The sequence below is a fragment of the Seriola aureovittata genome, chromosome 12 (assembly GCF_021018895.1).
Source record: "Seriola aureovittata isolate HTS-2021-v1 ecotype China chromosome 12, ASM2101889v1, whole genome shotgun sequence".
Classification (NCBI taxonomy): Eukaryota; Metazoa; Chordata; class Actinopteri; order Carangiformes; family Carangidae; genus Seriola; species Seriola aureovittata.
This window is the reverse complement of record NC_079375.1, coordinates 14,999,965-15,012,619: the sequence shown is the minus strand read 5'-3', so window position 1 is coordinate 15,012,619 and position 12,655 is coordinate 14,999,965. Positions and strand designations below refer to the sequence as shown.

Below are 12,655 nucleotides of genomic sequence, written 5' to 3'. Positions count from 1 at the left end.
CTAGGACACACGTTCTCGTTCCCTTCGATCGCTCTGTCAATTACACAGAGGAAGTCAGGGAGGAAGAAGATGACGGGAGTCAACAATGCATGCAAGATCAATGTGTCGAACCACCACTGTCTGTATAAGTGGAATTGACTTCTGCTCATTTCCCAAATTACGCATATCTGACTGGCCCACCGCTGCAGGGGCTACAGGAAGCACAGGGACAGAGAAAGAGACTCTCTCTCTCACGCACACACACACACTCTCCATTTCTCTGCAGGGAATCAATGATGTCTGCTTAATTATTGGGTGAATTTAATCAGCGGCACAGCAGTACTTACTGCCTTGTGACCCAGTAGTTGTCAGGAAGTCATTCAGTTTCCAACAGTTAGTGTTCGAATACCACCGCAATAATTAAGGGTACAACAATTTAATTGTTCCAGAGGTGTAGAGGTAACATAAAAACTACCTCCGCATTGAGGTGGTTCTGCACTCTGCTATTCACCTACAGGTTTTTCACTGCTGCTGCTGCTGCACATAGTAATTGTTTTTGTGAAAATAGTGCCACAAATGACACAAATCACTGTGACCTAGACAGCAGTGCAGTGATTAATGATGCATAATATCTGGATTAGTGTCTCAAACACAGTTAATTAATACATCTAGCCTACTGAACTGTGTTCTAAAATGTCTCTATTATCATCAAGATTAACTGCTGAGATTATTACTCCCTTCTTATTTTGTTTCATGCATTTTATCCTGGGCCGCTTTGAAATTTTTTAATGTACTTTAACTTATCTGTGTACCAACGAACCGTGTTTTTAATTGCTTCACACAAGACTGAAAATAAAAATTATGTTAGATGTAAAAGTTGAATAGTACTTCCTAAATCCCACAAATGTTATCAAAGAGCCCTACTATTCTTATCAAGAGAAAGTGGGTCTACAAATGTACAATGTCATTGCATTTGCCTTTGCTGTGCTTATTAAACACCTGTGGCTGAAATTCACTGCGGATGACAGGTCAAAGCAGCTGAACAAGAAAAGCTGCTACACCAAGCTACAGTGGTCTCTCCATGGCACCTTTCATCCTGCCTTCAAAACACTCAACTTACTCCAGCAGGGAGCAGTGAGAATCTTGCCTCTGTTTTCAATGATGGTTTCATTTCTATTTTTTAGACAGCAGGGAAAAAAAGAACACTTAGTCTAACCTCAAGAAACACATCAATCCATGAAAAAACTTGCTAAGCTGAGAGCCTTAGACCTATCTGACTTCAAGCCAAGCTTGTGTTCCACAATATATTTAGACAACTTCTATCATTACTTTGATTTTTTTCACCAAAGCCTAGAAGGAACGGTGCTACATTTTGGGAAATATAAAATCATGTCTGTGCCTTCAGTACAGTATGCAGCTATAGCTGGTAGGCATCTAGCTTAGCTTAGCTTAGCATAAAGCCTGAAAAAAGGGGGAAACAGCTAGCCTAGCACTCTGCAAACTTCAAAATCCCACCAACCAGCACCTTTAAAGCTCACAAATGATCATGATGCATCTTGTTTACTGTAACTGCATACGTAGTAAAAATTTCCAAAACCACTACACAAGGGCAGAAAACAAGAAGGTGCTGGATGCCAAAAATAGCATTTACAAAAAAAAAATTGAAATTTTGCTCAGATGAAATGGATCTTTGCAATGGAGATACTGTGTGTGTGCAGATGTTTTAATCCTTTTTTCATCCAATCCATACGCAAAAAGAAATCTAAAAACAAAAATTTGTGATTTTAAAGGCAGTGGTTTTTGACAAACAAAAAGTTTATAAATACATGACAGGTGTATCTATCTTAATCTTACAACTCTTGGCATGAAAGCAATTAAACCTATTTCCCAAAATCTCCCAAAACTATTTCTTAAAATATGAAACTGTAGATTTCTAGGTATGTATTACTAAATTAGATTTTTTTCAAGATTAATATTTTGTTGGCACTGAACAACTGCACTCTGTGAGTGTTTGACATATGTGCACAATCCAAGCCTCATAGGGAGTATAGCTGTTTAACATTAACAAATGAACATACAGTAATGGATCCCATTCAACAAAATCAGATGACATCCTTAATAATGACTGCTGTATAGCTCCTGATTCAAAATCACATCCTTTATATCATCAGAAGAAAAAATTCTAAAGTATAAAATGCATCACTGCAACAGAAGCATCTATTGAACATTGCTCAGTAACTCAATGAGCATGTTTTTCATTAACATATTTCAGCTGTCTGCTCGCAACCTCGGAGTCACAAATCTGATGACAAAACATGGTCAAACAGTGGTCAGTGGAAAGAATACTGCATCCAAATCATGTACAATGCTGAAACAGTTCCATAGCCCCCAGGGCACCTTATTGGCTTTCAAATGGTAGCTCTGACGCATGCAGTAAAATTCAATGAAAGTAGGTTGAAATAACGTCTCATCACTCTCCAAAGGCATGGATATAGACTGGAAGAAATCAATGAAAAGTCTGTAGAGTATGGGTAATACTGTCTTGGTTTTGGGCTGCAACAAAATAAGAGAAAGAATATGTTGTTGTCAAAAACCTGAGATACTACATTGATTGTTGTCATGAAAAGTTGTGTATTCCACATTGTAGAACATGAACCTTCTCATCTAAAAATACAATGCAGTAGTTGAATAGGCCTCTGCTGCAGCATTTACTACAGCAGATTCAAAGGCAGGAGTCAATCTTCTTTTATTGTTGAAAATCTATTGGAAATCAATGGGCATGGCGGCACATCATGTATATAAAAATACGGAATTTAAATTATTTTATTATCAACCTCTTGACAGAGAATACAAGGACAAAAATTCTACGAAAGCTAATGACATTTTTCTTTTCTTTTTCCAAAGATGTGGGAAAGAAATTACAATTAAAAATAGAAGAGAAAGTTAATATTGAAAATATTTTAGTTAGTAAATGTGTGATAGTACACTGTACAAAACTTATGAAGAAGCACAGGATACCTGTTCTGTATAATACCTAACAGATCAGTGCTCTATTGTTTAAACTTACATCATGAAGCTTGTGAAAATCACTATCAATCTATTAAGGAAGCGATTTTAGAATTAACAATGAGACAAGTTCAATAAACAGAAAAATGTATCACTACCTGCATTAGCAACAATCATTACAGAATATCCCTCATCGCACCTGTGCACAGCACACAGCTACAACTTTAACCTTCAACCATCTGACTGTTCTGTCCCTGATTCGGCCATTAAATTGCACGATTAGCAGGTCCTTTATGAAACACTTGGCTTTGAGGTAATTTCTAATGTCAACAGTGCAGGTCCCACTGGGGTATGCAATAACCTAATGATGACAGAGGTGAGCATGTGACCAGAGAGCAGCACTACAACCTTCTGGAAAAGGTCAAATTTACATGCATTGAGGTCAGATTGTTTCATTGCAATAACGCAGATATATTGATTAATACATCGGTTTCCATGCTCTATGATATTAGGCAAAAATCAGTGTTGCTCAGTCGAGCCAATTATTGGGTATATCTTCTGCAGACCAACCCATAACAGCTCCGTTTTGCATATTAATTGGAAAATCTAATCTATCCGAATGCATATTCTATGGAACTATGCAAATGGGACAACTGGAGCAGCTATAATTGCTCAGTGTGTGTTAGGAATGAGAATACCTTTTTGTATGAGCTAAGGACATATTAAGTTAATGACACCATTCTGGTAAATGGCAGACAGATGGAAAGTTCACAGAGACAAAGAGCCGTCTTAGTTCTTAATCACATGTGCAATTAGCAGGTGTGTGAAGGTGCTAATTTGATTGGTTTGTAGGAGCCAAGTTTCATTTAAAAAGTGTTTTTTTTAAAGAGTCAAATAAGTCCTTATCCTGGAGACAGAGCAAGAGCTGCAGCAAGACATCCCTTCTTTATGACCAAAAATGAAAGTGGAATACAGAAATGCAACACAATGTGTTGTCAATATCAGTGGAAGTGGGCTCATACACAGTGTGAGAGGAAAAGTCAAACAGCAACAGAACAGCATTTCAGCTGAGGTTATGAAAACCTGCTGAACAGATTTATTGGATAAAATCTCTGTATACTAAATCCTTTAATATTTGTCGTACACCGTGAGCAAAAACTCAACTATTAATGATAAGCACTGTATAATATGGTTCGCTTTCTGACTATCCTGAAACCACATCTTATCCAGCCTATGCAGACGTTTAACAGTTCAAGATGAGGCTAAAGGTTTGGCAGCATTCATCTCCACTATTGCAGCAAAGCACACGGTGCAGAGGCAGTAGTTTGTGTTATTGTCCAGGTTGATCAAGCTCCGACACAAGAAGAGCTGCTGGACTCGAGACAAACTTTTTCCAGTAAACAAAGGAAACAAATAAGAGAGCGCCAGGGAGGCCCGCAATAGACACACACCTTGAATGCATTCAAAGAACCTGCTGTTGACTATGGAAAAAAAAAAAATCAATATTTATACAATTTGACAACATCTTGACCCAAAGTCCACTTACAGCAGCTTAAAAGGCTAATAAAGGCCGATAAAAGATAGTTAGTGGACTTTGAGTTGGAACTCTGTTGTCAGACTACTTTTTCCATGTTGAAGAATTAACTTTCACGCTCAACTATTAAAACAGCTTTGAGAGGAAAATATTTAATAATCAGCATCCAGATACCCAAAAGACTTGAGTTGATTTGCAATTTGCTTGTGAACACTTAACTGATGGACAAGACTTGGGCTTAGACTTGTCTCAAATGACTTAGAAACTTGAGTTGGACTTGCCCCAAAAGATTTAAAAACAGCTTTGGCCGCAAGGCTTTCCACACTAGGTTCTTCTCTTCTTTCTCCAAGCTCACACACACGCACACAAAACACACCTTCAATGGTGCACTTGAACCATCAAAAAGACATTTTTGCTCACTCCAGAGATTGTCTCTAGCCAACATATTGGAAATAAAAATGGGAGGTTTTCTTCCATTTTACACACTTCTGTCCAATTGGCTTCAAATACGTATATAGTGAGTTGAGAGTTTATTAGTACAGTTTGCCTGTTTTTAGGTTGACAGTTTGATAGGTTAATTAGGAGGAGAGCAGACAGCATGTGGTGTGAACCCTTTCATTTAAAAGCAAACATATATTTATTTCATGTGATTATCATAACTCTTACACTAACTAATAGTCCAATCGGATCATTTAATTATTTTTTACACTCTTGCCTGACATTTGCCTTTTACTGAGAGGAAAGAAAGAGGAGAAGAGGAGGACAATCTATTCCGTAGCAGCTCGATTACCAGAATATATCTCCGTGTCTGTCATCTTTATTGTCAATACGGCGTTATCAGTTGAGTATCTTCAGGAAAAGTGGAAACTAGATTTGTTAAAAAAAAATCCCAAATGTCAAGTTTAAACAGCTACACAAGCTACACAATTCAGACAACACAACACAAAAACCCTTCTACAGAATTGTAATTCTTTAACCTTTTCCTCCATCAATGAGATTTTCCAATTAGAAACTTGCAAAAATGCAAATTAGACACATTTTAACAGAACACAGAGAACATGTACTTCAGGATAATTCATGTATTCAGGGCACACTGTAGGGGACATTTTTCCCCTCAGTGTAGCAGAGTGACTTCCCTTCCTAAATAAAGGTTACATAAAGACAGAACAGTGAAATAAGTATCAAAATGATGCAGTGTAGTTGCCTGGACTGTACAAGTTCAGATAATCCCCAGTCAGCCAGGTATCAAACAATGTCTGCCTCTCACTGCAGCACAGTTGTTGTATAAACAGAGCCAGAGCATATTTACCCTTCAGCTAAAGGTGTCTCTTGAGCCAACATGTTTGTATATCTGAACATCCTTCACAGGCTGCCTGGAGGGGGCTCACGCCTGAACTTTAAGCTTTTCACTTCACTGTAGGGGAGAAAAAGCAACTAGTATGAGAGGTCACCTGGAACACTTCCTTCTTCGCAGGACATGCAAGCAGTAATGTGTACGTTCATGATCACACACATACACACACACACATGCACACACATGCACACACAGTCATGGGCCCATCCAACCACACAGGTACACACCAGCACCCAGGGACTTGTACTGTGCAGTAAATATCTTGAAAAAAAAAAACACGTCAGAAGAAGAGGTTGAAAGAGATGGAAGACCTTTACAGACTATTCCCCAGTGCAGACACTCAGGTGGGAGACGGAGGAGAGAGCGAGAGAGAAAGAGGGAGATGAAGAAGAAGGAGAGAAAATAAAATGATGGTGGCTGCAGAAGGAGGTGGATGTGCAGAGAGTAAGACACAGAGAGAGAAAGACAGACAGGGATGGGAGGAGAACACCAAATGTTAAGTAGCAGTTGAAGTGGAAGAATTCCAGTTTGGATTCAAGCTCCTTGGCTAATGAGGATCATTAACATGGCCTGCCCAGCCTCTCTAAACGCTGGGGAGGACTGGAAGACGGGGGATAAAAATAAAACCTCTCAAGCATATCCCCGCAAGATTCATAAGGCGGGCGCTTGTAAAAAAAATAAAAAATAAAAAATATAGCACATGCTGGCTGCAGAAGGTACTTCTTAATACAACACCACATGCCATGGATCTTGGAAACAGGGATACTTACCCAACAAGAACATTCGCTTGAACTCTGAACTATATGGATTCCGTTTGAAGTACAGTGACAAAAGAACCAATTTAGATGTCTGCGATTTCACGGGTTGAAATAAAGACCAAGGTGAATATGTGTCTACAGCACTCCATGATATGATATAAATGAGCTTTGGATCAGTTTCACTTCGTTCGGAACGTCGTTCCCGGAGGGAAATTTGCCTTACAGGTGCAGGATGGAAAGGAGAGGGAAAAAAGCTCCACTCCACTCAAACAGTTGTAAAGCTCTCGAATCTTACCCACATTATTTCAAGTGGGCAGTTCACATTTCTCCCCACGTTTATGATCCTATCAGCTGTGTCATTTTCCCTCTCTTCACTCGCTGTTTAACACACAGTAAAACAAAGCTCCCGAGAGGCTTAAAAACCAATCCAAGCTGCTGCCCTGCTTCTGCAAATCATTTGTAATACACACTACACGTCTTTTTTAAGCACTTCCGACCACTTTTACCGCATGATCAATTGAGTGCTTAAATCAGACAGCATCAAAACAGTTTGAAAATACAAATGTTCTTCATCAGTGGTCAGGAATATAGCAGAGAGCTGCTGTCTTGGACATTCTGCCATCGATTCCTGTTTTTCCTGTTATCAGCACTGTCAGTCTACACCAGTGAGTGGGCTACGTATGTGAAATTTACAACATCTCACCGGATGAGGCTTTCCCCAGCAGCAAATACTGCAAATATGCTGTTCAATCAGCCCTTCTGTCACAGCACAATTGCTTTTCTTCATCTATTATTTTTATTAGAGAAGAGAGAGACACTCTCACACTGTGCTACATGAGACCCAAGGCAGTCAAACAGACAAGTGTCAGCATAATTGGCACATTCATCCGTTTTCTGTTAATAAAGTGCTTTGTGGTCAAGAGATCAACAGCACAGTGTTTACTGTTGGTGTGGTCTCCGGTTTGGGGTTTATTAACAGAGCCTCAGTGTTAATAGCAACACACAACATTTACATTTTGTTACTATAAAATCGCCCCCTCTCATAAATTTAAATTCCTACATTTAAACCACAACAAAGAAAATCTTTGTCAAAATCAAACATTAACCATAGCCTCGTTTTCACAGGGCACCAAAAAGGCAGCACGGTGCTGCAATCTTAATTTGCAGTTTTATTTTGAAATGAACCATCTGGTCAAACAGAGCCAGAGCAGCCAAGCTCCTCCTCTAGCTCTAGTTAATGTGGCCATGCCTTGCCAAGCTAACATTAGGTAGTCGACCTACCGGTGCACAACCAGGTTGTGGGTTGCTGACTTGTCATATAAAGCAAGGTAGAGAGAGCATGCGTTTCATGTGACGATGAAGACACTAGCTGTCTCAAGAACATATTATGTTTTTCCTTACAGGTCAACCTCATCATCAACCTCGGCATGAAAATTTGGCACACTTTAACTTCAGCTAAAGAGTAATCCTCTTGGGACACTGTTGAGAAAGAAAGCAAGAAAGAAGGTTCACACATTTGTTCTGACAAATGCCTGTGTCTGCTTCCTCTGCCTTGAAAACATAAATCAGAGCAGTCTACTCAAAATTCATCACACAGACTGAGGTGATAGCGCAGGAGACCATTCAGCTGCTTCCAGAAAAGATGAACCATGGGTGGAAGGACACGAAAATGCTCTGTTTCCACCTGAGTCTCTCTGAGCCTTTTAAATAACGCATTAAGCATGTGTAATGTAAAACTACAACAGGTTGAGATGAACAACATAAGCAACACACAATTCTGAGAATTGTTTTCATGTTAATGTAACTGTACATGCACCATACCATAACACCATTAAATCTGATTAGCAAACAACAAAAGAAATTGCATGTGATGGATACGAGTGTTTGAGATAGAACTAAAAGCAGAACAGATTTCTGTCCTTTCCCTGTATTTTCTTTTCTGTTACTGTGTTTAAATCTGTGCAGTATCTGATGGATGATGCGATCACTAATGAGAACTGGATATGTCCACATTTAACTGTCTTCCTAACGATAACTAATGACAGTAGCTTAGCTAACACAATTAACACTGGCGCAGAGGAAAATAAAATTCCCCCAGAATGAAGTATTATGTAAATAATTAATTACCACACAGACGATTGCAATCTTGTTCAGCTGCCCATTGGCACTCAAACAAATGTGAATGATTTGAAGACACAAGGAAAGGAAAATAGTGAAGATAATCCAGGCACAGTGGGAATGTGAGAAAAAATTAACGAATACCACCTGCTCTTTAAGCAATTTATAGAAACAATTTGCATTTGCAATTCAACCACTGAGCATAGGCTCTTATCCAGACTGACTCGCAACAAGTTTGCACAATGAGACTAAGCAATTGAATAATTTTGTATTTGTTCTCCTCTGTAAGATGTTACCACTATACATATCCATAAATCCAGTGTATACAGTTAAACTGTGCTGCGTGTTCTAGAAAAATCTTCCAAATCCACACACAGTTGGCTTGAAAGGACAGATGGTATAAATAGAATATTAGAGCCACTGTAAAATATTCTGTGTTTAATTTGAATTTCAATCACGTGATTTCTGCACACCCCCATTTTAAATTCAATGAGGGATGCATGTTTTATGAACGGCAGTTTCCACAAATGCAGTTACACTTGTATGGATGTCTCTTCCTAGCATGTGTGTTTCTGCATAGGAAAGACAGATAGAGTGAGTAATGAACAGATAAAAATAAAGTGAGAGGTAAAGCCAAAGAACGAGAAACCAGAGAGAGTCTAGTGTATCCAGGAAGAGAAAGAGGGACGGAGAAAGAAAGTGATCTCTCAGATTCGGTGTCTCGGCTTAATGACACTGGGCCCACATGGGAGACAGGGGAAAAGCTCTCTGCGAGATATGATGAATCCAAAGACTGATAACCTCAAGCTTCGCCGCTCGCAGCCTACACACAGACGCACGCACGCACGCATGCACACATGCGTGTGCACACACACACACACACACACACACACACATACACACACACACAGTCATGAAAAAAACATTTAAAAAATTGTCTGAGAAATTAACTGCTCAGCTCTTCTGTTTGCTAGGAAACTGAATTGGTGGTTTTCTCTCTGTTTGTGTTTCTCCTTTTCCCTGCATCTGCCATTTTCTCTCTCTTTTCAGGTCCAATACTTTGTGCTTCACCACTGCTTTCAATACAGTGTCAATACCCAACACTGAACACCCAACCTGTTCCCTTGCTGTGACCATGGACAATATGTCTGGCTGACTTTGACAAATTAAACCAACTCGATATATGGCAATAACCTTCACAGGATGACATGGAAAGGAAAGAGGGAAATGGTGGGTGAGGTGGGGTAGGGTGGGGGGTGGGGGGTGGCGGGGTGGCGGGGTATGGGAAAGGGAAACTGAGAAGAGAGACGCATACAATGGATGATGGGACATATTGAGCATGGCATTTCCAAACCAGGTACAGCATGAAAATACATGGAGAGACGGTGCACATATAGACCGACTTTCTAAATGTCACCACGCTTCATAATGAGAAACACACTGAATTATCTATGGAGGGAAAGCAGTTAATTAGACTTGTGAAGCAGTGGTCCTCAAGCTTTTTAATAACTGTTACAGCTGCTAAAAAAGGTATAATAATATATAGGCTTCTGCCAGATGACAACAGTCACTGATGGAAAAACTAAACTTTCCATGTTTTCTATGCATATGTTAATCTAATGGATCGGAACAACTTTGAAAACTACAGTATTACACGTATGTTTACAGTCAACTCTGAGCAGAACATGTTTGAAAATCGCTTAGGTTTTTTTTTCCTTTAACAGCCAAAGTCTTTTCCTGTTTGATGACTTGAATAACTGTTTCAAACCAAAACCCTAAAATGTACAAACTCATGAGCAACATATCAAGAAGTCATTCTTTTAACTGACACACTAAAGGTGTCTATTTAAAGAATAAACCAGCGGCTTTAAACAAATATCCTTCCCACGACAGTTGTGACACATTGTCCCATGCAATGGCATCAACTATTTCATTCAGTTTTCTCAAAGAAAGCTTTTATCATGACTCTATTAAATGACCCAAGTGGCTGCGATTCAGCCACAATTCACCTGTTACGACAAACAGCTTCTGCAGCACACACAGGCGCACTTCAACTACACATGCAAACACACGCGCACACACACACAAGCCAGCAAGAGAGGGTCGTTAAGCAGCTATTGTTGTGTTCCTCTCTGCTCAGCGTGATAACAGCCTGATTGATACTGAGGTACCCCAGTTAATCACCTGGCAAGATGACTAGAAATGCACACCATCTCAGAAGTGATGCAAAACTAAATCAGGAGAGAACAGGAGACAACCAGCACAAACACAAAGGCAAATAAATGTACAACAGTGCACGAGTGAAGATACAGGACTCACTCACTCTCACACACACACACACACACACTTGTCACAAGCCAAATGTACCTGCCTTACACCCATCCCCTCCCCACACAAGCACAAGTTAACTCACCTGCTCCGAGTGACCAGCTGAAAGCTTTCAAATTGGCCTTGGGTAATCTTCTTCCCTCTCACTCTCTCTGTCCCTTCGGCTAGTCTCTCTCTCTCGCTCTCTGTGGCAGTACACGGACGTCCTACGGGCCGCTCACCCTTCCTGGGTGGCTCGGCGCAAGTGCATCGATCTCTCAGCCAAGTGGTACGTGGTCCTGCTGTTTCCACGAGACTCTGATGTGCTCTCTCCTTTCCGCCGCTCACTCTGCCTCACACAGCTGCAGAGGGAAATATGAGGACGGGCAACGTGGTTGAGTGCTGCCCCGCTCTCTCTCCCTATCTCTCTCTCTCTCTCTCTAGTGAGCGGAGATGCTCTCGCTCTCTCTCTCTCTCTCAGGTTATCAGCTGGTACTGCACGATGCTCACTCCTACGATCTCTTCACTCCATCACTCTTTTGCTGAAGTGAACTGGCTGTTATCTCAGCATCTGTCTTTTTTTGCTGATTCTCCTCTGGCTTTCTCTCTTTCATTATTGATCTGTGTATCTGTGTCTTTGCTAGTGCAGCCTCTAGTGGTTGTCTGTTCTCCATGCTGCTCAGAATCAAATTTCACTGAGAGAGAACATGAAGCTGTGCTGTGAATTTGCTCCAGGATTTGAATAGGCACCAACCTTACCTACAAAAATAAAAAAAAACAAACAAAAAAAAAACATTAATCATTATCTAGTATCTAGGAATAATTTTAAGAATAGATCAAGTTTTTTTGATGACTTGATTAATTGTTTAGTTTATAAACTGTAATATGAACACATTAATTTTCCCAAAACTCAAGGTGACATCTTATCATAGCTTGTTTTGTCCGACAAACAGTCAAAAACTCAGAGATACTCAATTTACAATGAAATAATACAGAAAACGTGGGAAATTTGTCAAGCAGACGCTTAAACCACCAAATGTTTGGCATTTTTGCTTCTTAAATTTTGATTAAGAACCCACTGATAATAAATTACAGCTGGCATTGTTCACATTTTCTAACAAAATGATGAACCACTGAATTAAGTAAAAGATGTGCAGATTAAACTTCAATGAAAATAATCATCTCTGAAAGTGATTAAGCTGAGGATGGTTTCTTCAGTTAGAAAGAGAGAACACACATTTCAGTTGTCAGAGTGCGTTTGAGCAAAGCATGTAAATGGAAATTCAAACGTGTATTATAAACTTTATGCATACAGTGTGTTACTGTGTTTTTAGTCACGTCAAAAAATTATTTCCATTGCTGTGTGATGAACAACTTATTCCTGATTCTGAAATGAAATAACTTGTTTTTTCAGTTCGGCTTAATTGATGATAACTTTAACTATATGGCAATATTTGGGCTTAAGTTACAAATGCCTAATTGGTGAACCACAGTACAAAATAAAATAATAACAATAATAATAATAATAAGGTATTCTATATAGGAAAATAATGATCAGTAATAACTGAAAGATCAAAGTCATATCAACCACATAAAGAA

The 12,655-nt window shown here is 39.5% G+C and overlaps 1 protein-coding gene across 4 annotated transcripts in view; it reads right to left on the bottom strand.

Annotated features, from left to right (window-relative positions):
• Positions 1 to 11,689, bottom strand: part of tnr (tenascin R (restrictin, janusin)) — a 169,360-nt gene extending 157,671 nt beyond the window's left edge. For 3 of the 4 annotated variants that reach the window (XM_056390869.1, XM_056390874.1, XM_056390871.1), the window contains exon 1: positions 11,163 to 11,689. The gene's annotated coding sequence lies outside the window, so the exon portion shown is untranslated. The remainder of the gene's footprint in view (positions 1 to 11,162) is intronic. The other variant, XM_056390873.1, reaches the window with a different exon arrangement.
• Between the last annotated feature and the right edge of the window lie 966 nt (positions 11,690 to 12,655).